Below are 26,757 nucleotides of genomic sequence, written 5' to 3'. Positions count from 1 at the left end.
CCAACTCTAAGGCGTCTATGGAAAGTTCATGGTAACCTTTCTTTTAAGGTTGTAGAGGTTTAAAAACGATTTTTTTTTAAATGTTATATATGAGTATTTTGCCTGTATGTATGTTTGTGCATCATGTACACAGAGCCAAAAGAGTACATCAGGTCGCTTGGAATAGGGGTTAAGGATGGTTGTGAGCTGCCACGTGGGTGCTGGGAACTGACCACTGATCCTCTGCAAGAGCAGTCAGTGCTCTTAACCACTGAGCCACCTCCCAGCTCTGATCATAGAGGACTTTAGTGAACATTTGAACCTTGTCTTTGCCTAGCTTAAAGCAGCTGCCTCTCCTGCTCCTGATGTAGCCTGTGGTTAGTGCTTTTAGGCTCACTAGCAGATGAGTCTGAGTGTAGCAGTATCCAGGGTTTATTTGTTGGAGAGAAACTCTTTTCTGGAATACCAGGTACATTTTAGACCAAGATGTGAGCATGGCATTTGAGCTGCTTTTAGCCAAGCTTACATCTCTTCCTATCCTAGCTCCGCTTCAGGGACAGAAGTTAGGCAAGGCTTTGTTCCTTGTGTGAACATAGTGGCTTCCAAGCTCACATGGAATAATACACGTTCAATAATATTTGCTGTCCTTGACACCAAACCTTGACCTAGTGTCAATTTCACAGTTAGCAAAACCCAGTAAACTATAAAAATAAAGTGTCTTCACAGAGGCAGGCTAGAGTCCATCCTGTTTTGTGTTATAGTGGAGTGTATTAATACTAGCCGGTAGAGAACTGAAATGATTATGTCGTTCTGCCCGCTTGTGATCAGAGAAATGACAGCCATTGTGGTTTGGTGGCAGAGTACAATTACATTATTCAGTGAATGGAATTAAAGACTGTAACTTTTGGAGTCAAATTGGGTTTGTGGAAAATGTGAAAACTGCTTTTCTGTAAGCCAGGAGTATAAAATTTCAGTCCTTTTATTTATCCATTCACAGTAGCTTCTGAATGCTAGGCTTTCAGAACAAGCAAGCAAATGGCTGCTGAATGTGTTCTGAATAAGCAGGAAATGACAGGCTGTTTTGTCTTCACAGGGTTTTCTTATATCCTGTAGTGAGCAGGAGAATATCAATTACCACCTTAAAGAAGAACGAAGTTGGAATAGTTCTGTAAGAATATCTTGGAACAAGCCCACAGCTAAAATATTTATCTGGCATCTGAATAGAGCAGGGCAGATACTGGCTAGGCTGCACCTTTGAACTGGCACTGAAGCATCCCATCCTCCTTCATTAGCCCTCTTAACCTGCCGATATCCCTTGCTGTGTCAGCTTCCGGGAGCTGGGGAGCATAGGTTGTCGTCTTTGGCCTAGAATCTTAAAATGGCTTGGTTCAGAAATCAGAAATGAGCATGTCCTTTTATCTTCTCAACTACTTGACACTAGAGTGGATATGATTTGAATTAAAACCTTTTCAAGCATTGGCAGCCCTTCTCAGATGGCAGCCCTTGACTCTGTGTACCACATTGGTCTACCACTGTGCTCTGTGATCGATCTTATTTCCATTTGGGGATGTTCGATTCACAGCTTTTCAGGTTGTAGCCTGATGTGGTGCCTTTGTTTGGCTGACAGCAGTTGCAAAGTATGGCTCTGTAATTACAGACCTTGGGGCCTAGCTTGCTGGTGTCCCCACCTGCCTACCGTGTGAAGAGTGGAGAGGAGCTCCGACTGCAGAGGCTTTTCCTTCTTGTTAGTTTGGTGTGAAGCTGAAGCTGAGAGTGGAAGGGCAGCATGCTCTGACACAGAAGCAGGTGCTTTGCTGTTGCTTAAAGCGTTTCTCTGCTTCACAGATGCCCAGCTTCCATTCTGGGCTTAAGTGTGGAGAATCTCAACATTGTTTAAGGGCAAGTTGCTGCTGTCATCCTTGACAAGATAGGCACAGGCCCACAAGCCACTTTGTTTATCTTAGAGGACAGAAGGGCCAGACCTGAGTGATTGTGAGACAGAAAAGCCTGCCGGTGCTTTTCAGAAACCTGGGGCACTTAATGCAATGCGGCAGCTACCAAGACATTTCACAAAAAGAATCCTTGTCTCCTAAAACATTTTTACAATCAGAACTGGACTGTTTGTTTAATATCTAAAACGAGGGGTGGTGTTCAGGTCAACAGACTCTAAAATGGACTGTGGATTTGCTAACTAAGTTTTATTATTATTGTATAATTTGACTTATTAGTTAGAATGGCATGAGCAGAAGGATATGAGGGATGTGTTCCTCTATTGCTTCTAAAAATGCAGTTGTTATCTTAAAGCAGGCAGACTACCATATGCTTATGATATACTTAATTTCCTCAGGAAGCAGAGTACATGGCTGTGCTATTCTCTGAGCACTCTCCTCTGTTGGACACTCCCATACTCAGTGTCTGTCAAGCTGTCTCAGCAGGCCTGGCCTCTAAATGAGCAGGGCCTGGTGGACCTTGAAGGTTTATGATCATTTATAATGGATCTATTTATAATCTAGGATGAGGCCCCTATCCTAGATGTCTTAGCGTTGAAGAAATGTGGTGGCCATTAGTCATTCAAAGCTGCGGATCATCCCTTCCCCACACTCCTGATTCATCTCAGATCTAGAAATTTGTTTGTTTGTTTGTTCTGAGACAGGATCTTACTGTGAAGCCCCTGCTGATCTGTAACTCTCTACAGGCTACCCTTGAACTCATACAGATTTACCTGTCTTACCTCCTAAGTGCTGGGATTAAAGTACCACCACACTCAGCTGATACTTTTATAAAACACAATAAAAATGAATTATTAGAAAAAATAAAGACATACAAAATACAAGCTCTGCTTTAAAACATTAGGTTCAGTAGTGATAAAATTTATGTTAGATACTATAAAAGTTTCTAACTGTATTCATGGTTTATTTATTTTATTTTACATATAGGAATGTTTTCCTTGGTTTATGTCTGTGCACCACATGTATGCCTGGTACCCGTGGAGGCCAGAAGAGGACTTTTAATTCCCTGAAACAGAAGTTAGAGACAGTTGTGAACTGCCATGTGTTGGAAACCAGGTCTTCTGCCAGAGTAGCCACTGCTTTTAACTGCTGAGCCAGTTTTTCAGCCTCTATTCTCAGGTTTTGCACTTACCTTCTACAGACTAGGAGTAAGACATTAGCAGAGAAATACTCCTTTGCTTGTACTTTGAGTAATGTTCTGCCTACCTCTCTCTTGCCCTCCTTCCTGTATAGGAAAGTGCAGGTCAAAGGCAAGTTTAAATTCCTGTGTTGTTTTACTGTAGCTAATGTCAGAGTAGCAAAGTTGGTCATTTATTTAGCGATCATTTATTTTGTCCTCATGGCAGCACTTTCTGGGCTTTCTCCCTTAATCTTCCTACCCACCCACTGAGGCAGATGGATGTTTGCTGTCAACTCCATTCTCCAGATAGGAACCTAAAGTCTTCAGAGGCTAGATTTTCACTCCAGTCTGTTGACTGTACTATGGTCTTAGCCCCCTAGGTTTTGGATTTCCTTTATAGACTAGGATAATTAAAGAAGTAGATATTCAAGGTGTGTTTGAAGGAGGAAAAACTAGGCGTGTGCACTTGCCTTTGCTCACTGACTTATCTCCATTCTTTCCTTTCTTAGTGAACTGTTTTCACACCTTAAATATTTTGAGAAAGATATACCATCTTATTTTCTTTTTTAAAACTGTATGTGTATTTAGGCATATACATCTGTACAGGCATGAGCCAGAGGACCTTGATGTCCTCCCCTATTACCTTCAGCCTTACTCCCCTGACACAGGATCTCACTGAACTGGGGCCCGGGTGTTGGCCAGTAAGCCCCCGGGATCCACTTGTCTTTGTCCTAACAGTGGTGGGGCGGGCTTACAGGTGTGTTCATGGCTAAAACCAGATTTTTGTGTGGGTCCTGGGGATCTGAATTTAGGTCCTCAAGCTTGCACAGCAAGCACTGTTAGGTCCTGCTTTTTTTTTCCCCCAAGAACTAAACTGTAAAATAATGTTGCCTGAGTAAAAAGCTGGACAAACAAACCATGATGCAAAGCCCTGCTGGATTTGGGCAGAGTTATACTCCAGGTGCTGCCTCCTTGGTGTTTTTTTCTGCTTGCTGAGCTGTCAGTTTAATTTATTGTGCAAAGCACAGCCTATTATTTCCCAGATTGCTGCCCTATAGGTGCACAGTTAGATTTGTGTGTGAACCAGGAGCAGCTTTTAGTTCAAAATGACAAGTTTGCACTTGTGCAGAATAGGTTGAGTACAACTTCTTGTTTGACCATCTTCCTTTGTTTCTGAAGCAGAGCTTGAGTGAGAAGGATGATGCTAGAAGCAATTTAAAGGGCACATCATATTTTTCCTGTAATACCAGATTATTGATTGTTGACTTATTTGTAGGTTTAATGCAGACCCATTTCCTCACTTTGTGTCTGACTGGCCATTAAGCTCTGGCAGTGTGCCGGAATGTTGAAATCTTGTATCGTATAATACAGTTTGACTGCCTAAGGGTATTACGTGTGTTTGAATTTTAAAGACACAGACAGAGCTCTCAAATTTGCATTTATTCTAGAATATAGGAAAAATTTATCTACAGCAAGATTGTTCACTTCTAGCAGACAGAAGTTGACATTCAGCAGAATAGTAATGCCTGACATCATGCATGTCATCATTCTGTGGACTAACTGTCCTTACAGTAAATAGAAACTAATTCCACTGAATCATGAAGAAAACACTAAACAGAACTGAAAGGGTGGTGACCAGTGCACACGGAATGTTCACAGTTAAACACTGTGACAAAAACAAGAGAAAAAGAATTTATTTAGCTCACAATTCCAAGTTACAGACCATCCTGGCAGGGAATTTAAATCAGCAGGAGCTTGGGAGAACTGGTCGCATTATATCCATAGTCAGGACCTGAGAGCAGAGAATTGATGCATGTATGCGAATGCTTAGCATGCTCCTCTGTTCTTAAATAGTGTAACCTCCTTCCTAGGAGACAGTGCACAACGGTGGGCACACTTTTCCAGATCAGTTAATGCAGTCAAGGTAGCAGTCCCAGACATGTCTGCAGACGATCATAATCTAGTTTCTCATTGAGTTTCCTTCCCCAGGTGATCTCACATGGTATCAAGTTGACAGTTTACTTTAGCTATCACAGTAAGCCTGGGAAATGGCTCCACAGCAACGGTCTTGACTGACATGCTACCTCATAAAGTGGTTGGAACAGCCACCATTTTGAAAGTATTTATCTGGACAATATACCAGATCTTAGGACTGTGGGATGTTCTGTTTGAAATGACAAAAGAAGACTACTAAATCAGTAGAATGTTTGCCTTCCATGTGTGAGGCTCTGGGTTTGATCCCCAGTACCACAACTGGATGTGGTGGTGCACACCTATAATCACAGCACTCAAGAGGTAGAGGTATGAGGATCAGAAGTTCAAGATCATCCTCTGCTACATACTGAAGTTGAGGCTCAGCTGGGCTATATGAAACCCAGTCGGTGGGGGGGGGGAGATTGGCATCTGTTTGTTTTGTTTTTCAATACAGGGTTTCTCTGTGTAACAGACCTAGCTGTCCTAGAACTTGCTCTGTAGACCAGGCCTGCCTCTGCCTCCCAAGTGCTGGGATTAAAGACATTCGCCACCACCACCCAGTGGCATATTTGTAAATGAAGTGAGGAATTAGTATGTGACACATAATTAGAGATTATCAGAAATAACTATGACTACTCAGAATAATTAAGTGCCTATAAAACGATATGTGGTGTTTTATTTCGTTCTATAATTGAGAAGCATTCCATTATGTGAAAAAGGACCCAAAACACATTGATTTCATTGAATCATTTTTGCTATCCTCCTCAGACCATTCGGAATGCTATTCCAAAAATCTGCACCTTTGCCCTAGTTTGGAAGATTTTGGGGAAAGAAATTAGCCAGAATCTTATCTGAACTATTAGTGGTATATCAGAACACTCCTGCTATCTGTGTAATACTTGTCCATTACTCACTCACTTTTACTGTAGTACTTGAGATGGTCCAGTGATGTAGGCCTCACTCATCTTTATTTAGAAATTATGATGGTTAATGTTAATTGTCAGCTTGACAGGATCTAGAGACACCAGGGGAATAGGCCTCTGGGCACACCTGTAGGGGATTGTCTTGATCATGTTAGTGGATGTGGAAGACCTATCTTAACTGTGGGCAGAGACATTCTCGCATGTGCGCATTCATCCTTCTGTTTTCTGATTGTGATGAAATAGGATCAGCTATTTCAAGCTTCTGCTGCCCTGTCGCCTCTGCCGTGATGAACTGTACTGTCTTAGTGAGTCTTCTATTGCTGTGAAGAGACACCATGACCACAGCAACTCTTATAGAGGAAAGCATTTAATTGGGCTGGCTTACAGTTCAGAGGTTTAGTCCATTGTCGTCATGACAGGGAATATGGCAGCACACAGGCTGACATGGTGCTGGAGAAGTTGCTGAGAGTTCTATATCCAGATCTGCAGGCAGCAGGAAGAGAGAGATTCTGGGCTTGGAATGAGCTTTCTGAAACCTCAAAGCCCACTCCCATTGACACATTTTTCCCAAGTCCACACCTCCTAATCTTTTCAAATATTGCCACTCTCTGGTGACCAAGTATTCGAATCTATGCACCTGTCAAGCCTTTCTCACTGAAACCACCACATGTAACTTGAGCTGTGAGCTAAGATAAACCCTTTCTTTCTCAAGTTATTTTTGTCAGAATATTTTATTACAGCAAAACCAGAAGACACTAAGACAGAAGTAGAAGAAATTGACATCAGAAGAGATTAGTTACTGTCAAGTGTGAGATGTGCATCCAGATGACAGCGTAGCTTGCTTTTGCTGAAGAGAGCATCAAGTAGTAGTCTGTCTGGGAGAGTGCCTTTCGTGCAGTTGTGTTCTTCAGACACTCTAAGCCAGTTCTTGCTGCTTTTTGGTGGGCTTTGTTGCTTTAAAAAGATGGTCTCATGTAGCCCAGTCTGCTTTCCAACTTATCTAGATAGCTGACGATAACCTTTTGCTCTTCTTCCTATGCTGGGATTACAACTGTGGGCCACCATGTCTGACTTGATTTTGTTGTCTTTGTGGGCACATATGTGTGCGTGGTCGTTTGTTTGTTTTGTTGTTGTTTTGAGGCAGGGTCTTGCTTTCTAGCCCAGGCTGCCCCAGATTCACAATCCTCCTGTTTTAGGCTCTGAATGCTGAGCTCACAGGTATAGGTCAGCATGCTGCACTGGTTCTTTCACTGGTGGCTTTATTCGTGTTTTGCCCTTGTGTTTGCTCTGGAATAGCTTCTTGTCTGTTTTATTTGAAACAGATGCTTCTATCTATTTCTTCCTAGGGGGGCTGGTGAGGTAGCTCAGCAGTTAAGAGCATTGGCTGCTCTTCCAGAGGTCCTGCCTGAGTTCATTCCCAGCAACCATATGGTGGCTCACAACCATTCAACCATTTGTAAGGAGATGTAGTGTCCTCTTCTGGCCTGCAGGCAGACATACAGGCAGAACACTCTATACATAATAAATAAAAAAGAAAATCCTTTAAAAAAAACTGAAACACTTCGGGGGTCAACCATCTGGCTTATAAGGATGTATAAGGTGCTACTTAGGAAAACAGTTTGTACTCATAGCTCCTGTGAGCTTTATGATAAATAATGGCAAGCCTCACTTTTTCCTCCTGAAGAAATACTTTGGAACAAAAAGTCACACAGATGTTTGCTGTTGCTGTTAACACATCACTGTTGTGTGAAGGACTTACTTGACATGTTTTAAGTCTTGTCATACTAGAGCCCATCCGCCACATTAAGGCTGCATGAATAAGTTCTCGACGCCAAGTAAATGCAAAGTGGCGTATGAGAACAACTTTGGATGTGTGGGTGGACCAGAATGTCAGGGTTTAGAGTAGACCAGAAGAATCCGATTGTTTTATACTTGATCGTTCTCTCACTTCCCTCCCTTTCATTCTTGCTCTCCACCTCTCCTCTGTATCCTCCCTACGGCCTACTCCATTTGCCTGAGCCTTTGCAGACAAGCTGACAGCAGATGCTGACACCAATAATGAAAATGGACCAAACCAGATCTGAGTGCCCGGACCATAGTGAGGTGGAGGATATTTTCAGGGTTAGCCCATCCCTCTGTCCTGCCTGCTGGGAAAGGTCTGCTGTTCCCAAGGCTTCTGTTGTAGCCTCACTGTAGGCACTGGCCACAGCTGACAGACACAGCAGGGGTGGAATGAGCTGGGCCTTGTAACTGGCAAGTGCCCCTTGAAGTCTGACCTTGCTTCCCCTTCTAGTTAGCCTGCTGCCATGTGTATTCTCTCAATACCAGTTCTTATTTTCTGTTTGCATTCTCATAAAAAATTGAACTGTATTTTAGGCAACATTCAGCTAATTGCTCATATCTTATCCTTTTCTCTTGTTTTCTGAGACAAGGTCTTACTATATAGCTCAAGCTGGCCTTGAACTCAGGAACCTAATGTCACAGCCTCCCAAGTGCTGGGATTACAGATTTATTCTGTTCTTTTAATAAGTATCCTGAAAATTATTTCTTTACTTTTAGATCATTGCTTAAATTCTCTGCTAATTTTCTACTTTTGGCTTCAGCTTGGTGTTGAAGATGTGTAAAAATTTTTTGTTATCTGTAGAGGTTGGAGTGAGATTGTTAGAACTATTCGTTCTTTAAGGAGAATTGCACGGAATAGCAGACTAAGTAAGAGGGTGGGAGAGAGCAGTGAGAACAAGACATTCCCCTCGCACTTCAGGAATGAAGTTGGAAGTTAATCTACCGTTTGGCTTCATGCACGCCAGTTCTTAGCTTTGCAAGCTCCTGTGTCTTTTTATGTTTCTATGGGAGGTTTACCAGAGCAGCACATGTGTTGCAGAGCCTGCCAGAGAGGTCTGGGGCCACACGCTTCAATTCTGTCTTTTGTATTAGCATTCTGCCTGATGTTGACTTTAGTTTCCTTCCGTACAACTCTCATGCTTTCTGCACTTTTTATAGCTAGAAGCAGACTTTTGGTTAGTGGTTAAAGTGTGGCGCCCAGACCAGTAGCATTTACGTCACCTTTGGATTTCTTAGACATAGGTATGCTCAGCCCTCACAGAGTGATTAGCCCTAGGATGAAGTCTCTATCTTGTATGCCTTAATAAGTGGATCTTATATGAGACCAACTGGATTATGTGAACACAAGTCAGTTTTCTAGATGTTCTCATGGTTTCTGGATTACTCTACCTGTAAATAACCCCAGAAAATACTTTTATTAAATAAATTTTAGCACCAACCTATGGAGCAGTTTATCTTTAAAAGTGCTTGAGTCCCTAAAAGATACCTAACCATTTGCAATGGATTTTGGTTGGTTGGTTTCTATTTTTTGAGACAGGACCTCAAGTAGCCCATGCTAGTGTCAAACTTACTATGTTACCAAGGCTGACCTAGAACTCTTGATCCTCTTGCCTCTACCACCCAAGTGCTGAGATTATAGGTGTAGCCAATACGTCTTTTTTAGAACCATCCTTGTTTTTAGCTCTGTGTCGTCAAGGACACAGTGGTCAAGAAAATGTATGCTTGATATGCCTGTTATGACTTAAGATTTGTCAATTATAATTTTTTTCATTATGGGAATATTGAATATAAAATTGAGGCTGTAGCTCAGAATTTACACTCTAGTCATGTAGAGGAAAATGAAAAGGAGAGGGAGTCATAGGAAAGAGTGTGGGATTAATAATCCCATTTTGTTCATCATTACTGTCCTCTGATGCTGTGAGCGGATGTTCAATTGCTTCTGCGAGCATTAATAATTCATGGGTGGACAATGCCAAAGAAAGCCTTAAATCTGGTCTCTCAGCAGATTAAATAGATCGTCTGCCATCAGTAGGAGCCAGAAGAGATGAAAGATGGACTTGTTTTTATTCATTAACTTGATTCACTTGCATTTCTCCTAGCCTCCTTTCCGCATTCTGTTTGCCTTTGCACCCCCACTGCAATTAGCTGAATGCTGGAGATCTTGGGTTTACTGTTAATGTCATTAGATTTTGCTTTTCCTTAACTGCAACTAACAACAGATGCCATGAGAGAAAGCAAAGGAGCAGAATAAAATATCTCCTTGGAAATGTCTAAATCAGTCTGCATACTTGAAAAATGTATTAAGTGTGCAGCCCATGTTTTAGGAATCATTTAAAATGACTTCACTTTACTTTGAGGAATAATCCTGTTATGTCCTATAGGTCTGGGGGAAGGTTCCCATTTTACAGACAAGGACCTGGGCATAGAGCAAATGACTTGTGTGTAGTTACCTAGACCCTGTTTGCTTTGGAACTAACTTCACCTTCAGTATGTGTTTCATGAGATGTCTCTATTGCTTAATTTCAGACTTTGTATGTGAGTACTCTAATGAGGTACTTCGGTTTTAATAATTTGCCAAAGTGCATGGTAGTCTGAGAGACTATGAGTATACAGTGTGGTGTTCACAGCTATAGTGTCCTACTTCTTCAGAACTTCCAGATAACAGCTTTCCACAACTTGCCATACAGGGACTTACTTAAGTACACATCCTGAGAAGGATGCTTTGTGAAGTGGATGTCGAGTCCCTGTGCGTTACATTGTCAGTGTTTTAAGGTTTGTGACAGGATTTGGCTGTTTGAAATGCCCAACAGTGAGAAGGTGCGTGAGAGGTGTTTCGTCTCCTTGGTTGTTTGCTCTGGACTGGTGTGAAGAAGCAAGATGATAAAGCAAGACACTTGTTTTTAGAATCATGTGCATCATGGCCTTTGGCTGGTGGAGAGAACAGTGCAGGGAAAACAGACTTCCAAATCATCCTATTTAAAAAAAAAAGATTTAAAATTGCAGATTCCAGTGTCCCTAATTTAGAGGTGAGAACCTGACAGTGTTTTATAGGGTAGCATAAAGCATGTAGGACTAAACAGGTGCTCTGAAGTGGCAAGTGAGGACAGGCCAGGGGTGTCATCTAGAGCCACTCTCCCTTGGGTCATCAGTTTTTACTCTGATTATTTTCTTTTTCTTCTTTTTCTTTTTGGTTTTTTGAGATGGGGTTTCTCTGTGTAGCCCTGAATATTTTTGATCTCACTCTGTAGACCAGGCTGGCCTCACTCAGAGATCCACCTGCCTCTGCCTTCTGAGTGCTGGGACCAAAGGCATACCATGCCCAGCCTCTGATTATTTTCTTAAGACTTAGATCCTTGAGCATAATTTTAGTATATTTGGTACTAAATACTTAAGGAATGATATTAATTTTATAGTAGGCATGAAAAATAAAAGTCCCATGTATAAGTCTCCTTCATAGAGTAACCTTTACAACTATATGTACACATGTGTGTGTGCCACAGTGCACATGTGTAGGTCACAAGACAGCTTGCAGAGTTGTTCTTTCTTTTCTACCTTGTAGGTTCTGGGGATGGGACTTAGGTCATCAATCTTGGCAACAAGTGCCTTTGCCCCCTGAGCCATCTGTTGTAATAAGAGCGGCAATTTTACTATGTTAAAATGAAAGCCTTCTTTTTTGTTTAAACAGAAAAAGGGGAAATGATGTGGGAGTGATTTCTTTCTAATCTGTTGCTTTCATTGGTTAATTAATAAAGAAACTGCCTAGGCCCATTTGATAGGCCAACCCTTAGATGGGTGGAGTAAACAGAACAGAATGCTGGGAGAAAGAAGCAGATTCAGTGAGTCGCCATGATTCTCCCACTCCAGACAGACGCAGGTTAAGATCTTTCCTGGTAAGCCAGCTCGTGGTGCTATACAGAATATTAGAAATTGGTTAGATCAATATGTAAGAGCTAGCCAATAAGAGACTGGAACTAATGGGCCAAGCAGTGTTTAAAAGAATACAGTTTCCGTGTAATTATTTCGGGTGTAAAGCTAGCCGGGTGGAGGGATGCAGCCTGCCGCTCCACTACAGCCATCTCACTGGTCAAGAAAAAAAATTAAGAATGTATATTTTGTATGCAGGAATGTGAAATTATGACCCCAGAATGACTTAGTTTTGTCCCATATTTAAATTGTTGAGGACTGGGTAAATTTAGTAATCCTTTTCTTTTATTAAAGAGCCCTTTGTTTTTATCTACAATTTTTCAGATAGAATCTCACTATGTAGATTTGGGTGGCTTGGAACTCAGACTCATAGAGCTCACCTACTTCTGCCTCCCAGTTGCTGGTACTAAAGGTGTGTGCCACCACGCCCTATCAAATAGTCTTTTGTTTTTAACTAGTAACCTAAAAGTAGAAAGAATAAAGATGTGCAGCAAAAGCTTGCATGGGAATCAAGATCTATCTCCCTTCTAAGATAATAGTAATAACATACTCTGTCTTACATTAATAAATCCACGCTCTGCATATGTGGATTTATAAGACAGATCTTGGGATATTTAATTTTAGTATTTCTTCACATAGCAGCTTATCTACTAAATGTAAAATAGATTTTAAGAGGATTCTGTTTGCAGTCAACCTGGCAGAAGCACATCTGTTGTGTAAAGAACACTGGCAACAAGAGTTAGCAAGCTAAAGGCCCTTCTTTTGAAACCACAATTGTCCTCCATATCGTAATGTCAGATTCCCACAAGTCTGGGGCTCAGGCCTGTGCCTGGCTGTTTCTCTCAGTGCACTGTCACTAGACAGTGAGCTCAGCAGGGAGCAATAGCATCAAGTCCTGGACGGAAGTAAGAACCCAGGCCAGGTTGGGACTGTAGGACCCTGGCCAGAACCTCGGTTTCCTGTACCTCATTTCCTTAACTTCTCCTACAAAGGAAATGAGTTTTCTTAGTACTTTTATAGCTATGAATTTTGTGAGTCTTTGTGTACTTTTATTATATTTTTTTTGCCCCCCTCACCCCCTCATTTGTTTGTTTTTTCCAGACAGGGTTTCTCTGTGCAACCTTGGCTGTCCTGGGACTTGTTCTGTAGACCAGGCTGGCCTTGAATTCAGAGATTGCTTGTCTCTGCCTCCATAGTGCTGGGATTAAAGAGTGTGCCACCTCTGCCTGACTTGTCCCATGTCTCTCAATACTGATGTCTGTTAATGTGAGAGCAGAGAGACAGAGAGAGACAGAGACAGACAAAAAGAGAGATAAGACAGTTGGCTGATAAGAAAGGAGCTATTATTTTGAGTTTCTCAAACCCTGGAGACTCCTTCAAGCTATAGTAAATGTCTGTAATCCGAGCACCCAGAAGGCAGAAGCAGGAGGGTCACCAGTGCTAGTTTGGGGCCAGTCTGGACTACATAATGAATCTGTCACAAACTATAGTGGGTTACCTGATGGAATGTTTGTGGAGGATATTTCTTCATCCTATTTGAACTCATTGGTTACTGCCTTTGCCAGGGAGCTGCTGCAGTTTTCCTCTCAAATTCCTTGGGGTTTGAATATATTATATCATATTATATCATATCCTATCCTAGCTCACTGTTAATCCCCTCCCCACTCAAAGGAGAAGAAGACAGAAAGAGCCTTGCCTCCAGGTGGCAGAAACACCCCGGCAGGGAGTGCTCATCTTTCCTTTCAATATTTCTTGGCCCTTGGGCCAACTGGCTAGAATATGAACAAGAGATAATGAACCTTGACTTGTTTTACTACACAATAGAGATATAACCGAGTCATCTTTTTAATTGACTAATTCAATACAGTAGTGTTCCTCATACAGTATTCTGGATAAAATGTATGTTGTGACTGAGGATTCCTGTTGGTTTTCAGCTGAATTGTAAGGATAGATGAGCCGTGAGTGCCTTCTCACTGACATTGGTTGAGAGCCTCCTCTTCCTCCATCCTCCTTGGCTGTGAGAAGGCAGCTGACTCTGAGAAGTGAGTGCTGTTGATAACGATGCTTAGTCACAGGAAGTTTGGCTGGTGCCTTTCTGCATGTTGACTGAGAACCACCTCAGCATCAGCCTCATCACCTAAGGCTGGAATTATCTCAGGAAGCTGAAGAAATTTGAAAGAACCAACAACAACCAAAAATACTATCTGCTTCCCTTTTCAGCAGTCATCTGTCTGCATCTTCTACTTGGGTGAGGCATAGTGGACTGGAGTGGTTTTGTTGAGTACTTATAAAAATCATTTGGTAGCCACCAAAGATAATTAGAATTAGTCTAAGTTCTAGGCACTGCCTTCCAGAACCACCTCCCTGTCTTCATCTAGAAAGTCAAGGCTAATGGTCCTACAACAGGACCAAACTGACCAGCTGAGTGGGGATGCCCTGAGTACTGAGGCAGTGATGAGTTCTGAGGAGGCTGGAGAAGACGCCTTAGAGAGTCGGGACCTGACCAGACCTTGAGAGATGAAATGGGTTTAGCTTGCAGAAAGTGAAAGAGGAGGATATGAGGTCACAACCTGACCAAAACCAGGACGGTACGTGGAAGTGATATGCTAGAAAGTGATTCTTTCAGCCTGCACATGAGGGCATGATGTGTTGTGGGCAAAATGACTGCCAGCAGTGGAGCGTGGGCAGCAGGTGCTCTTGCAAGTTTGAGAGCAGTTACATATTCAGAAGAAAGGAAGGAGGGCTATACTCTTATGATCTCAGCTATCTAGAAAAGTTGAGGGAGGAAAATAGTGTTTGTAGTCAGCTTAGCCTTCATGATGAGTGAGACCCTGCCATTAAAAAAACACAATAGAATGAACACACTAATAATACTACTTGATTTTCTCAGCAGCCCAGGGAACCTGGCAAAACAGAGCCCACCCATAGATTGATTTCTTAGTCTCCTATGTGTGATCATTTTACTTATAGAACTGTACAGTTGCTTACATGAGTATGATTTTATCTGACAATAGCTATAATTCTGTTTGAACTATAGAATTTCAGTGGCCTTCTTTTTCTGTTCTATAAACTTACATTTATATTATTTCATTTTAATAACTAGACATGTAAGGTTTTCCTCTTTAATTTACTTGAGATAATCTTTTAAAAAAGATTTGTTTATTGATTTTTATTTGTGTATATGTGTGTGTGCCTGCATGAATTTATCCCTACCACATGAGTGCAGGTACACATGGAGGTTAGAGGGTGTCTGATCCCCTGAAACTGGAGTTACAGTTGTGAGTTGCCTGATGTGGGTGCTGGGAAGTGAACCTGGGTCCTCTAAGTGCATTAAGGGCTCTTAACCACTGAGTCATCTTTCCAGCCTCCAAGCTGGGGTCCTACTATATAGCCTAAACTGACTTTGAGCCCACTATATAGCCCAGACTGTCTTTTGAATTTGAAATCCTTCTGCTTCCCCAGTACTGAGATTACAAATATGAACCGACATTCCCAGTTTTGCCTGTTTTTAGTGTCTAGGGCTAAATTGGAAAATGGATTGCCATTTAAGACATTTAAGAGAGGGTGGGTTTGTGTTTGGCTAGTGATACAAGTAGAAACACCCCTTTTGTAAGTGCACCTTCCTAGTGTTTTTCTAACCTCTACATCCAGGCGCTAGGTGAAGGAAAATTAGCTACCACCTCTGTGTTCTCTGCCTTTTCTGCCAGAGTGTTCTGCAACTCGGAGCCAAACTTCTTACATGGTTTCCTTAAAAATGGTCATTGAGCTGGGGGGAAAGGACTCTGAGCTGCTTTTAGAATTTTCTCTGACACAAAGAAATATCCACTTAATTTATATTTTGGGTTAGTAAAGAATAAAAAAAAAGTCTTACAGACTCAGTGCAGTGAGAATTTGCTTTTACATAAACAAAGAGGGTTTTCTCAGTCCCCTGTGTATGACCCTCAGATTCTACATCAGTGAGGTATTTTGACTTTTACCACACTTGGGTCTTGTTCTTTTATTTTTTTTTTCTTGCACCTCCAATCTCAGACAGAATTCTTATTGCTGCATGTCTGCTATGCTCAATACAGTATTTATTTGATCAAAAATAAACGAGTTTGCTTCTTGTACTGGTCCAGAGAGAGGTCCCCCAGGATTGTCTTTTGTCCAGTAATTGGAACATAAGCTGAGCCTGGTTAATTTCAAAGCTACCCTCAACACATGCTCCCACTGTCCTCCCTATGCAGTGCTGAGCTTTTGGTGATACCTTGTATTGGGTATGGAACAAAAACTTGAATGTTGAATGTTAGAAGCAACCATTGTGACCTCTGCTGTGCCACTGAATAGCACTGTGAGTGCAGTTCATTTTAAGTTAGGGTAAGAAGACTGAAAAGCTCTTCAGCTTTATAGGCTTGTTAGCAATATACATCTCCAAGTTAGGAATTTGCTGCTGTCGCAGAGAAAAATGGGCAAACGTGGGTTTTCTGTGTCAGTAATGTAGGTTCTCTCATTGTTGGACTCAGTGTTCAAATACCGGTGTGTAGTGTGATCCTGTGTTTATTCTTGTTGTTGAGGGCTTTGATTTGTTTTTATGAGACAGAAATGTCGGAAGCATCTCAATTTTGGGTATTTGACAGAAGTTTTGATGTAAGAAATGTTAATTAGATTGCTTTTCTTTAAAGCACCAAAGTCTGTAACCTGGTTCTGTTTCTTAAAAGATAAATGATGGTGGTAGATTAAACAACCTTAAGTAGCCAAACTCTGAATACTAAAAAGCCAGATCAATATTTATGTAAAGGTACATTATGACATTGGCAAATGTCCTATATCACTCAGGTTCTGCAAGTATAGGTGTCGGGTTTTCAGCCAACAGATTGCACTCTTAGGCTCTGTGATGTACCGTTGGAGAGGGAGTGGTCTTTTAGTTCCCTAACTGATGGCCCTCTCCCTTACTGACCTGACTTTAACCATCTGGGCAGAGGTCTTGGGCAATTTCATCTTTGCTCTTACACAAAAAACGTTTCTGCGGTTGCATACTTATTTGCTGCATTGAATTTCCTTTTGTTAGAAAGGGAAACGTTAGTATTTTGATCTTTAATTTTCAAGTTATATGTTAAACATATGGAGGAAAAAAATACCCCTTTCTGACAAGCACCTTAAAAATCATTACAGTATAATGGAAACATTCATTACATACACATCGTATGTTTTCCCCTAAATGTTGTGCTAAGAAGTGACAGTTGAGCTGAACATATGTTAATAAAAGGCCTGCATTTCCTGTGTCACTGACAGTTTCATTGGCTGCATATTCCTGAAATGCAAATAACCTCTGTTCTTTTCAAAGATATAATTAACCCGAATAGTTATTTAGTATAATCTTTTAACTACTAAGAGACCAAGCGTTTAAGACGGTGAATTTACTGTTCTCTCTGAAGGGCAGTGCAGTTGACAAGGGCACAGTGAGCTGAGATATTCCTGCATGTTGAAGCCACATATTCCGTAGACTAAAATGGCAGAATCTGCCTGCTGCTGTATAAAGTCTTTTAACTACCATTTATTTTAGCATCATGACATGTGCAGATTCCTGCTGCTCAGTTAAGGGACCAGCTTTGCACAACTGGTGTTGCAGTCTGTGGCCACAGCACTGCATCACGATGCAGCAAATGTATTTTCCACCTGAACTGAACATGACAGAGAAGTGATTATTAACCATGCAAGATGTCGGAAGTCATCAAAAATTCACATCAGAGGAATTGTGGTGGCTTGGGTTGGAGGAAAAAAGTATCATAGCATTCCTTGCCTACATGTTGTCTCTCCCCCTCTTTAATCTTAACTTGGTACAGTCCGTTAACAATAAAATACCCTTCTGTAACCTATAAACTGTTCTCCCATCAGTTTATGCTTGCAAACTGATAGCTGACTTCTCTGAATCCGTGTGGAACACTTCTGATGGTGATGCTCTGCTCAGGGGGTCTGCCATGCCCCTCCTGTTAAGGGGGTGCTACAGTCTCATTGTCTAATTGGACTCTAGAGCTCCAGTCATATTAGCACTTGCAGAGAGGTTGGGTTTTTCCCCTTCTTCTTTCCTCTCTCTTTCCTCCTCCCACCGGACTCTTCAATTGAGGCAATTTAGGGTGGGAAACCTTAAGCACTGGTGCCGGCCGCGTTCACTTCACTAGAAGGGTATGGAAGAGCTGCAGTGACTGGCAGCATCAGCTGGGCTGCAACTCCTTACATTTTTGAGAGCGGAAGGTAGGATTTCTTGTTTCATAAAGATATTAAGATAAATGTGCCCTGTTAACAGAGTGGTAGCATGTTGCAGTGTCTTTGAAAGATAAGATCTGGTTTGTGTGAAATTTTGAGATAAATTTGGTAGCAGTTAAGTCATTTGATAGAAAAAGTGTTTGATTCTTCTGAGAATCTCTCAGATTTGTGCCTTGTCATTTTAATATTTTTCTTTAAAAAAATTGGGTGGGGCAGAGGTTCACTTAAAGATTCAAAGAGTTGGCTTATTTATTTGTGGATTTCATCTTTAAGTAGCAAGTAGTGTGGACTTTCTACAAGATTTTAAAAAGAGACAGGTGAAGTACAGAGTTCTTGTATGATGTAAAATATGAAGATAAAATTTCTTTTCTTTGATAAAACCAGTTCCTTTAGAATTGAGGAACGTGTGTGTGTGTTAAAGAATCCTGTAACTTATGATTTCTGTCTAAGAAAAAATTACTGTCAAAGATATTTGGAATTGTCTCACAGGGAATGTTTTAGCATAAGATTTTAAATGAGAAAATTAAATATTAGCTTCTAATATATAAATCTTAATCATCAGTTATTGGCAATTTAGATTAAGAAAGCTGTTTTTAATTTCTTAGACTTCAACTGAGAAGAATATGGGTTTTTTACATATATTGTGCATATATTTCAGTTTCTTTAGAGAGAAGTAAAATGAAAATTTCCTAGTTATATGAACATTGTCTTGGAGAAAAATGAGATAATAATGTTTCTATAGGTAATATTTAATAGCTTGATTTATATCAGAAGTAAATTGTTTTTAATTCAACATTTAATCAGTTCATTTTCACACCTTAAAAACCAGCAAAACAAAAAAGATGATATATATGCCTTATCTATCTCAAAACTATTATATTGTGGGAGCGGTAGGGGCTAGAGCCCCTTTTGAAGCTCGGACTTGGAAATTGCTCACCTGGTAGAGGGCTTTGGCCCCTTCAGAGGTGGGACTTTCCTTTACTAACAATAGGAGCTGGGGAAGCTGTCCAGTGGGAAATGGAGAGACCTGCTCAGGGAGGGGAGCTGTCAGAATTTGGCTTCACTCAGCCCTGGGGGGTCTGGTTACCATCTAAGATTCCTTTAAAACTCTGACCTGGTGCAGCGCTGCACAGAATTGATTTCTGAGATGAGACAATAGCCGTGGTGGTTTGCATTTTGTAAAAGATGGAGGAAACCTCTAAGACTGACCCTGTTCAGGGAGATGATTCGGTTAGCTGTGCCTTGGTACAGTTGCACATATTCCCTTTGTTTGAAGTGGGTGGATGCCAGTGCCTTCATCGGAGCTCCTTAATGTAATGTATGGAAAATGTCTCATCCACCATTTTTAACAATTAGCTATACCATGGGCGAGGCACGCTGGATGGATTCTGAAGACAACTGCGGGGCCATTCCATTTGCATTAGCTGCTGTGGCCCAGGACCTTTGTTACTGCAAAGAATGTCAACAACATATTCCGTAGAGAAGAGTTGTTTTTAGGAAAGGGAGAATATTCCAGAAAGAAAATGGAATCCTTTTGTCTATAGTAGGTATTTCTCATGTAGCTGTAAAAGGTTGAAAATTTGTCTTTGGTTGAACGGGCAAAATATACTTTCAAGCTAATGCTGCCAGTGTGAAGAGTGTAACAGAGATCCTGGGTCAAAAATCAGATGAGCAATCTTAAAATGCGAGATTCCTGAGCAATTTTAGCAAATGACTTTAAGTAGTTATTAATTATTGTAAATGTGAATTTATCACTGATCACAGATGGAAATGATTCTTGAGGGAAAAAAGCAAAGAGCAGTAACTTTCAGAGTTTCTTTTATTGTCTTTAAAAGAACGTTTTCTATTTCTGAAAAGGATGGTTAAATTTTAGAGCTTTTTATTAAAAATATAATGACTTAAAAATGCATGATTAAAAGTTATAAAAAAAAGTGTTTTTAACAAAACAAGATTTTGTTCTCAAAAAAATAATAGATTGAGGCTTTCCATCTCACTCATGGGGACCATAGGGACCATTCTAGTGCTTTTGCTTAGTTAATAATTGTGGCTTAAAAACTACTCATATAAACCTCAGTTTTGCAGCTCTAAGCTTTATAAACCTTGATTCTTAAATGTAGTTGGATTTGACTTGATTCAGACCTTTGTTTTGTTATGCTGCTGCTGAGAGGGATGTGTGGATTTTAACTTTGACTTGTGTGTTTATTTTTAAAGGCTGAAGAATATTTCTGTCTTTAAACCTGAAGACTGTATAGTAGGTCTGGCCCTGAATTATACTTGAAGAGTGAGTCACCAGGCTGTGTGGCCGTTTCAGTTCATCCTTCACAGAATTCTTCTGGCTTGTAGCATGCTTAGAAAGCTGCCTCCTGTAGATTGTTGGGGCTGCCGTTCGTCCTGGTCACTGCGTACCATATCTGTTTAATAGTTGTTGGAGACTCAGGAGAGAGCAGTCTCCTTCACAGCAACTTTACATTGACATAGAAGAGTCAGTAAGCCCTGACCCCTAGAGAGATTTTCTCAAGTCCCCAGTGCTTGTAAAACTCATAGGAAAGCCTGGCTATCAGTGTGGTTTTTTTTTTTTTCAATCCTAAGGAGCCTGCATTGAATGCATTAATTAATTGTTCATATATATACTAGAAAGCAAAGGGCCCTTTCCCTTTGATATCCACAAGGATTATACGTTGAAATGAAAGTATCTTTGGGCAGTGAATTAGAACTGCAGCCTTACTTACATAGAATGTGTGGCGTAGGTGGTTTAAGGAGCTTTTCAAAGCCTTTCTTTGAAAATTTTTAAGTACTATTTGGTTGAAGATTCTGTGGGTCCTCCCCTCTTTTTTCCTGTTATAGACTTTATTAAAAGCTCTATGCCAAATGCCCTTTAAGATCAGATGGGAGGTGGCAGAGGTCTAGTGCATTGTATTTTCTTTCTTCCATCCTGCTCTACTCAAGTTTGGCTGCTGGAAGAGGCTCTTCTTGATACTTGTAGGGCATTTGTGATTCTCTGCAGTTTCGAAGCTTTTTGGTTTTTCACACAAAATTTTAGCCTTTTCTTACAGTTAAGAATCGGGTTGGTTCTTTCCATGACAGCAAATACATTCCTATCACACCTTTGACTGCTCTGGCAGTACTGTAGTGCAGACAAGCAGACATGCCAGCCAGCCTGCTAGGAAGCATTTGGTGGCACTAAGATGGCAGTGAGGAAGGAGTAAAATGGCGTCACCCCGAGCACTGTGAAGAGAGCTGGACTGCGGTTATTTTCTTAGTCCTGGAGACATCCTTAGGAGCGCTGCTTCTCGCTCACAGATGCTTATTATTACCAGGAGAGAGAAATTCGGAGATTTTCCTAAAGGCTTGTTAGCGCTTGTATCTATCTAGACTTCACATACCACCTTTAAGAAATTGTATTAACACTTTGGAATGACCTCTGATGTGTATTTTTTAAGTGTATAAACTTGCTTGTTATATGGATACATTTTTAGAAAATGTAGAACCGTACGTATCATTCTTGTGAGAATTTTTTTGTCTTATTCTAGTTTTTCATGGACTTTTGTTATTTTACATATGAAATACGCCAGTGCTTTCAGAACAAAGCTTACAGTGTTTCTTCTGTGACTCCCGATCTAGCGTATTCTGCAGGGGAAGTGTGGTCAGAGTGGCGATGACAATGCTGCTTTTTCCATGCCCGTCTCTTACAGGTTTGGGAATTTTGGAGCTGACCATGAAGTTTATCTAGCGTAGTCAGCTCATCCAAGTTAAGTAAAAGTAAGGTTTACTGCAGTAAATAACTTCTCAAGGTCAGGGAACCAGAGGGTGGATCTCTGGGAAGCAGCTGATACTGTTCTCCATCCACAGCACCCAACACCTGACCTGCGTGCTGTCTGCATCAGATTCCATTTTTATTTTCTCTTTGTTGACTGGCTGGTCAATTGAGCTTCCAGCAAAGTCAATCTGTCTGTGCTGGAGCATCCTGACTCACAGAGGTGTCTGTTTTCAGAAATGACTTCCTGAGCTGTGCTTGCAGTCTTTCTGGGTTTGTGTTGAAGTTGATATACACTTATCAGTTTGTCTTTCGTAAACACACATTTAAAAATATGATCTTTCCCGCAAGTAGAGATCTTAGGCTCATAGTGATGGTTGAACATGAAGAGTAAGGCACTCAGAGCTAGGATAGACCTGTACTCTCTGAAGGCATCCCCAGCAGCTAACTCCTCTACTCCAGCTATGAGAGACTGTTCAGGGCTGCCACTTCTGCCGGAGAAGGGAATTAGTAAAAGGCATTTAGCTGCCTTTCATTTGGGGCAGTTGTGCTTGAAAAAATAGCCTTGCCCCATGTTCTCCATTGCTTATATTTTTCAGTCCTGCTGACTGTATCTATGACAGTACTAAGTGGTGCTTTCTGCAGTATTCCTCTGCTCTAACAGTAAAGTCAAAAGGTTTCCAGCCTTAAAACAGGTTTAGGAGAGAGCGAAGCTCCAAGCACTCTTAACAATGGAATGCCTTGACCAAATTACACTTAAAACAATTGGAAATCAGAGAAACTCTCTTCTGATGGTTGTTTCCACATGTTTAAAAAAATGAATTTTTGAGCTTCAAGAAGGAGCTGCAGTGAAATTAGGCCTCTTTTCTGTGACAGTCATCCTGGCTGATGCTCAGATGCCATTAGCATAAGCACTGCTGCAGAGCAGAAGAACCTAAGATTCTTGACTGTGGTGTGAATGACTGACACTGTGTCAGTCATTAATTAATGACTGGGAATTAATGACAGGGAATTAATATAAGTGTGGCATGTAAACTTTGTCCTAACAGCATTCCTTTTGCTTGCTAAGAGCTCACACTCAATCCTGTGGAAAACAAGTTGCTGGCTCTCACTTGGCTGACTGAGATATACCCTATTCTAAACCCCTACCCTCAACCCCTGGCTCAGTGTCTAACACCTGCTTCCCCTCCACCTCCAGAAGAGTAGAAAGCACAAGATCAGATAAAGCTCAGAAATCTACTCCTAGCCCTGTTTCTTGTTACTGGTAGAGATTACTTCTGTAGGTTCTTTCAGAGGGTTTTGAGGGCCACGGAAAGAAGACATGCTTATAAGTGAGGCCATTGTTGATGTAAGGACAGGTTTAGAATCTGAAGTCCAAGATGGACTTGAAATGTTTTTTTATCCCCTAATGCACCCACCTTATTCTTCCCCTAGAGTGACCGTGGGTTCAGTTTTTAGATCTATTCATGTCTTTGGCTGAGGGCTCTGCTGCTGTTCTTTGAAGCCAGGCATACAGTGAACTATTAATATTCATTCCATTTGCAAAGCTAGATTGAAAATGCAGAATGTTTCACTTTCTTGTGTCTCCACAGTTTAGCCCAGCAATGTTCTGATTTAGGGGGCAATTGGATGAAGGAGAGGAAGTGCTCACAATTGTATTTTCTCTTTGGTGCTACCTCAGTGTTGGAGCAGCTGGCCGGCCCCCTTCCTTGCCTGATGTCTTCCAGTGTGGTATCCTCATTTCTCCCAGCAAAAGGGGAGACAGGATGGCCAGCAGAGGCTCTGCTACCACAGTTAGGCACCCGTGTACATCATGGCCCCTCTCAACTGGGCGCAGGCTTGGGCATAGTTTTTAAGTGTGGTAGCAGTACTGATGAGGTTGTTTCTCTCTCCAGCCCCTTACACAGACCTGAAGGGGATGGCAGAACTTTGGGATTTGGAGGAAAGAGGAATCTCCAGAAAAGCATCATCATCATCATCATCATCATCATCATCATCATTATTATTATTATTTTATTGCCACCAATGTCAAGATAATTGTTAAGTATTGTACTCATTTATATGATGTCATCCTTGTACCCTCTGTATGACAGCTCCAAAGCCTTTCAATAGCTGAGATGTGTGAACTGTTTCTCTTTCTTGAATATCTAGACATGGCTGGTAGGCAGGCAATAAGAATGCCCAGTACCCTTAAAAGGGGCAGAACTGGCTTTATTATAACACCAGTAGCATATGATTTAAGTAGCCCTCACTGGGTTGCAGTCCCTGTCATGGTATTCCTCAAGGTAGCAACTCGATGTGCTAACCATCCTCAGTCTGACACCTAGGTGTAGTACTGGGAAGAGGCACCCAGTACTTTATGCCCACTTTTCTTTCTTTTTTTTTTTTTTTTTGGAGACAGGGTTTCTCTGTAGCTGTGGTACCCATCCTGGAACTAGCTTTTGTAGACCAGACTGGCCTTGAACTCACAGAGTTCACCTGCCTCTGCCTCCCAAGTACTGGATTAAATACATGCACCACCACCACCGCTCGGCTTTGTGCCCACATTGTTTTTTGGTATCTCTGTAGCCTATACCACACCACCGTGCTGCTGTTTTGCTCACAGCTTTACTCTCCTCTGAAGTCTTTCTTGTGTTTTTTTTTTTGTTTGTTTGTTTTGTTTTGTTTTTGCAGGGTGGAGTGCATTCGATACAGGGTTTCTCTGTGTAACCTTAACTGTCCTGGAACTCACTTTGTAGACCAAGCTGACTTCGAACTCCCTGAGATCTGCTTACCTCTGCCTCTGAAGTCTTACAAGATGGGTTTTTGTTCTGGGGTTTTTTTTTTTTTTTTTTCTTTGGGGGGCATACAAATGGGTAGTAGGGAGGAAATATGCACAAAGTGTAAGGGCTTTCAGTAATGCGCCTCTTACTGTGGGCATTCTTAGAAGGCAGTGGTACAGATGGACTAATACTGACAGGTTTTTGAAGAGACCAGGCAGGTCAGCACACTATGGCCAAATGTTGCCTCTGTGCCCCTTTGCTGGTCTGGGAGAAGAACTGCCCAGTGCTGAGCATTCTTCCATTTATTAGAGCCTCCTTATGACATTGAGTTATTTTTCCTGTGAAAATTAGAAGACTGTCTTATAAACCAGTTTGAATTATGGTTTTTGAATCCAAAAAAAAAAAAATCCCAGGGGGCTAATCTCTGGACAAGACTGATTCTCCCTCTCTGAGCAGTCATTGTCTTCCAAATAAATGGGAAAAATGTCTCATGGTTTTTGTTGAATCCAGATGTTTCTGTAGCACTAACCAAAGTTCTAGAGTCTTTAGCCATGCTCACTATATTTCTTGTTTTATCTTGAAAGAAGAATTATTCTATTTTTAAAAATTTATTTATATTCCCTGTCTCCTACCACCTTAAAGACAGGATCTCAGTATGCAGCCCTGACTGTCTGTGTAGGTCAGGCTGGCCTCAAACTGCCTCCTAAGTGTTGGGATTAAAGATGGACACAACCATGCCCAGCCTCGTTGCTTATTTTGTCTTTACACCTTTGTTTCTGTCTCGGCAGTTCATTCAGTCACAACATTCATTCCTAATACCACTGTTGACTTTGTGTTAATATTTTGATTTGGGGCTGGTAAGATGACTCAGCGGGTAAAAGCATTTGTTGCCAAGTTTAATGACTTGAGCTTAGTCTCTGGAACCTATGTGGTGGAAGGAGAGGACCAGCTCCACAGATTGCCCTCTGACCTCTACATGTGCCCTGCCCCAAATAAATAAATGTGAAATGAGGACTTTAAGTATTTTGACTTTGAATATTGATTACAGATTTCCTATTAATTTGTATATATCATACATATTAAATGAGAGGAAACATACAGATTTTTGTAGTACCCACATTTTTGCATTGTGTCTGATACCTTTTCATAAGTGTCCCACCTGCTACAGTGCCTCATTCTCGGTTTTGACAGTATGGGTTGCTGGTTAGTGTGTTGAAGGAGAAAGATAGGGAAGAGTGTTTTGTCTTTTGAGGGCCGTATAAAATATGGCTATTGCTTCGTTCAGTCAGCCTCTGGCTGTGTGTGTGCATATGTACGTACAGCAGTGGCCAACAGATCATTTGTTAGTGTAGATATGAGTAAAAACTCTAAAAGAAGCAGTGCAGTTTTGGTGGGGGGGGTTGGTTTAGTTTTTCAAGATGTGGTTTCTTTATGTAGCCTTAGCTGTTCTAGAACTTGCTCTGTAGACCAGACTGGCCTCGAACTCACAGAGATCCACCTGCCTCTGCCTCCCGTGTGCTGGGATTAAAGGTGTGTGCCATCACTGCCCACCTTTTTATTTTTTCTTTCTTTGTTTTTAATGCCGTTTTTCTTTTCTGACTAAACTGAACATGGAAATTTTTCTCATTAGAGATTCTTTTTTAAAAAGTTCAGTCTCTGTGAGCCCCTGTGAGCATAGTTAATTGATTCTGTGGGTTTTCTTGTGATGTCCTTGACTCCTCTGGCTCCTACAATTATTCCTCCCTCTCTCTGAGCTTAGCCTCTCTGTTCGCCTGTGGGTCTCTGCATCTGTTTCCATCAGTCACTGGATGAAGCCTCTGATGACAATCAGGATAGGTACCCGATACTCAGTATAGTAGAATATCCTTAGGCATCATTGCATTGGCTTTTTTTTTTTTTTTTTCTCCAATAGCGTTTGGTGCTATCCTTGGTCTCTGGGCCATCCATTCTCTGGGTCCTGGTAGTGACACTCCAGGCAGTGTCAGGGGTGGACTCACTCTCATGGCAGGGTCTGGCCATTCCCACAAACTCTGTGCCACCCTTACCCTAGCAGATCCCATAGGAGGACAGACTGACTATAGCTCAAAGGTTATGTGGCTGCATTGGTGTTCCAGTCCCTTCACTGGAAGTGTTGCCTGGTCACAGGAGAACTGCCATTGCAAGTTCTGGGTATGTTGGAGACGTTTTCTTAATTGTGGTTCCCTCTTTTCAGATGACTTTAGCTTGT

The 26,757-nt window shown here is 41.4% G+C and overlaps 1 protein-coding gene across 3 annotated transcripts in view; it reads left to right on the top strand.

Annotated features, from left to right (window-relative positions):
- Positions 1 to 26,757, top strand: part of Nup93 (nucleoporin 93) — a 99,380-nt gene that overhangs the window by 24,649 nt on the left and 47,974 nt on the right. The window contains exon 1 of one of the 3 annotated variants that reach the window (XM_057753920.1): positions 17,788 to 18,002. The exons of the other annotated variants lie outside the window; for them this stretch is intronic. The gene's annotated coding sequence lies outside the window, so the exon portion shown is untranslated. Of the gene's footprint in view, positions 1 to 17,787; positions 18,003 to 26,757 lie in introns of those variants that run through there. 3 annotated transcript variants of the gene reach the window in all.

This window comes from Chionomys nivalis, chromosome 21 (assembly GCF_950005125.1).
Source record: "Chionomys nivalis chromosome 21, mChiNiv1.1, whole genome shotgun sequence".
Taxonomy (NCBI): domain Eukaryota; kingdom Metazoa; phylum Chordata; class Mammalia; order Rodentia; family Cricetidae; genus Chionomys; species Chionomys nivalis.
This window is presented reverse-complemented; position numbering and strand designations above follow the sequence as displayed.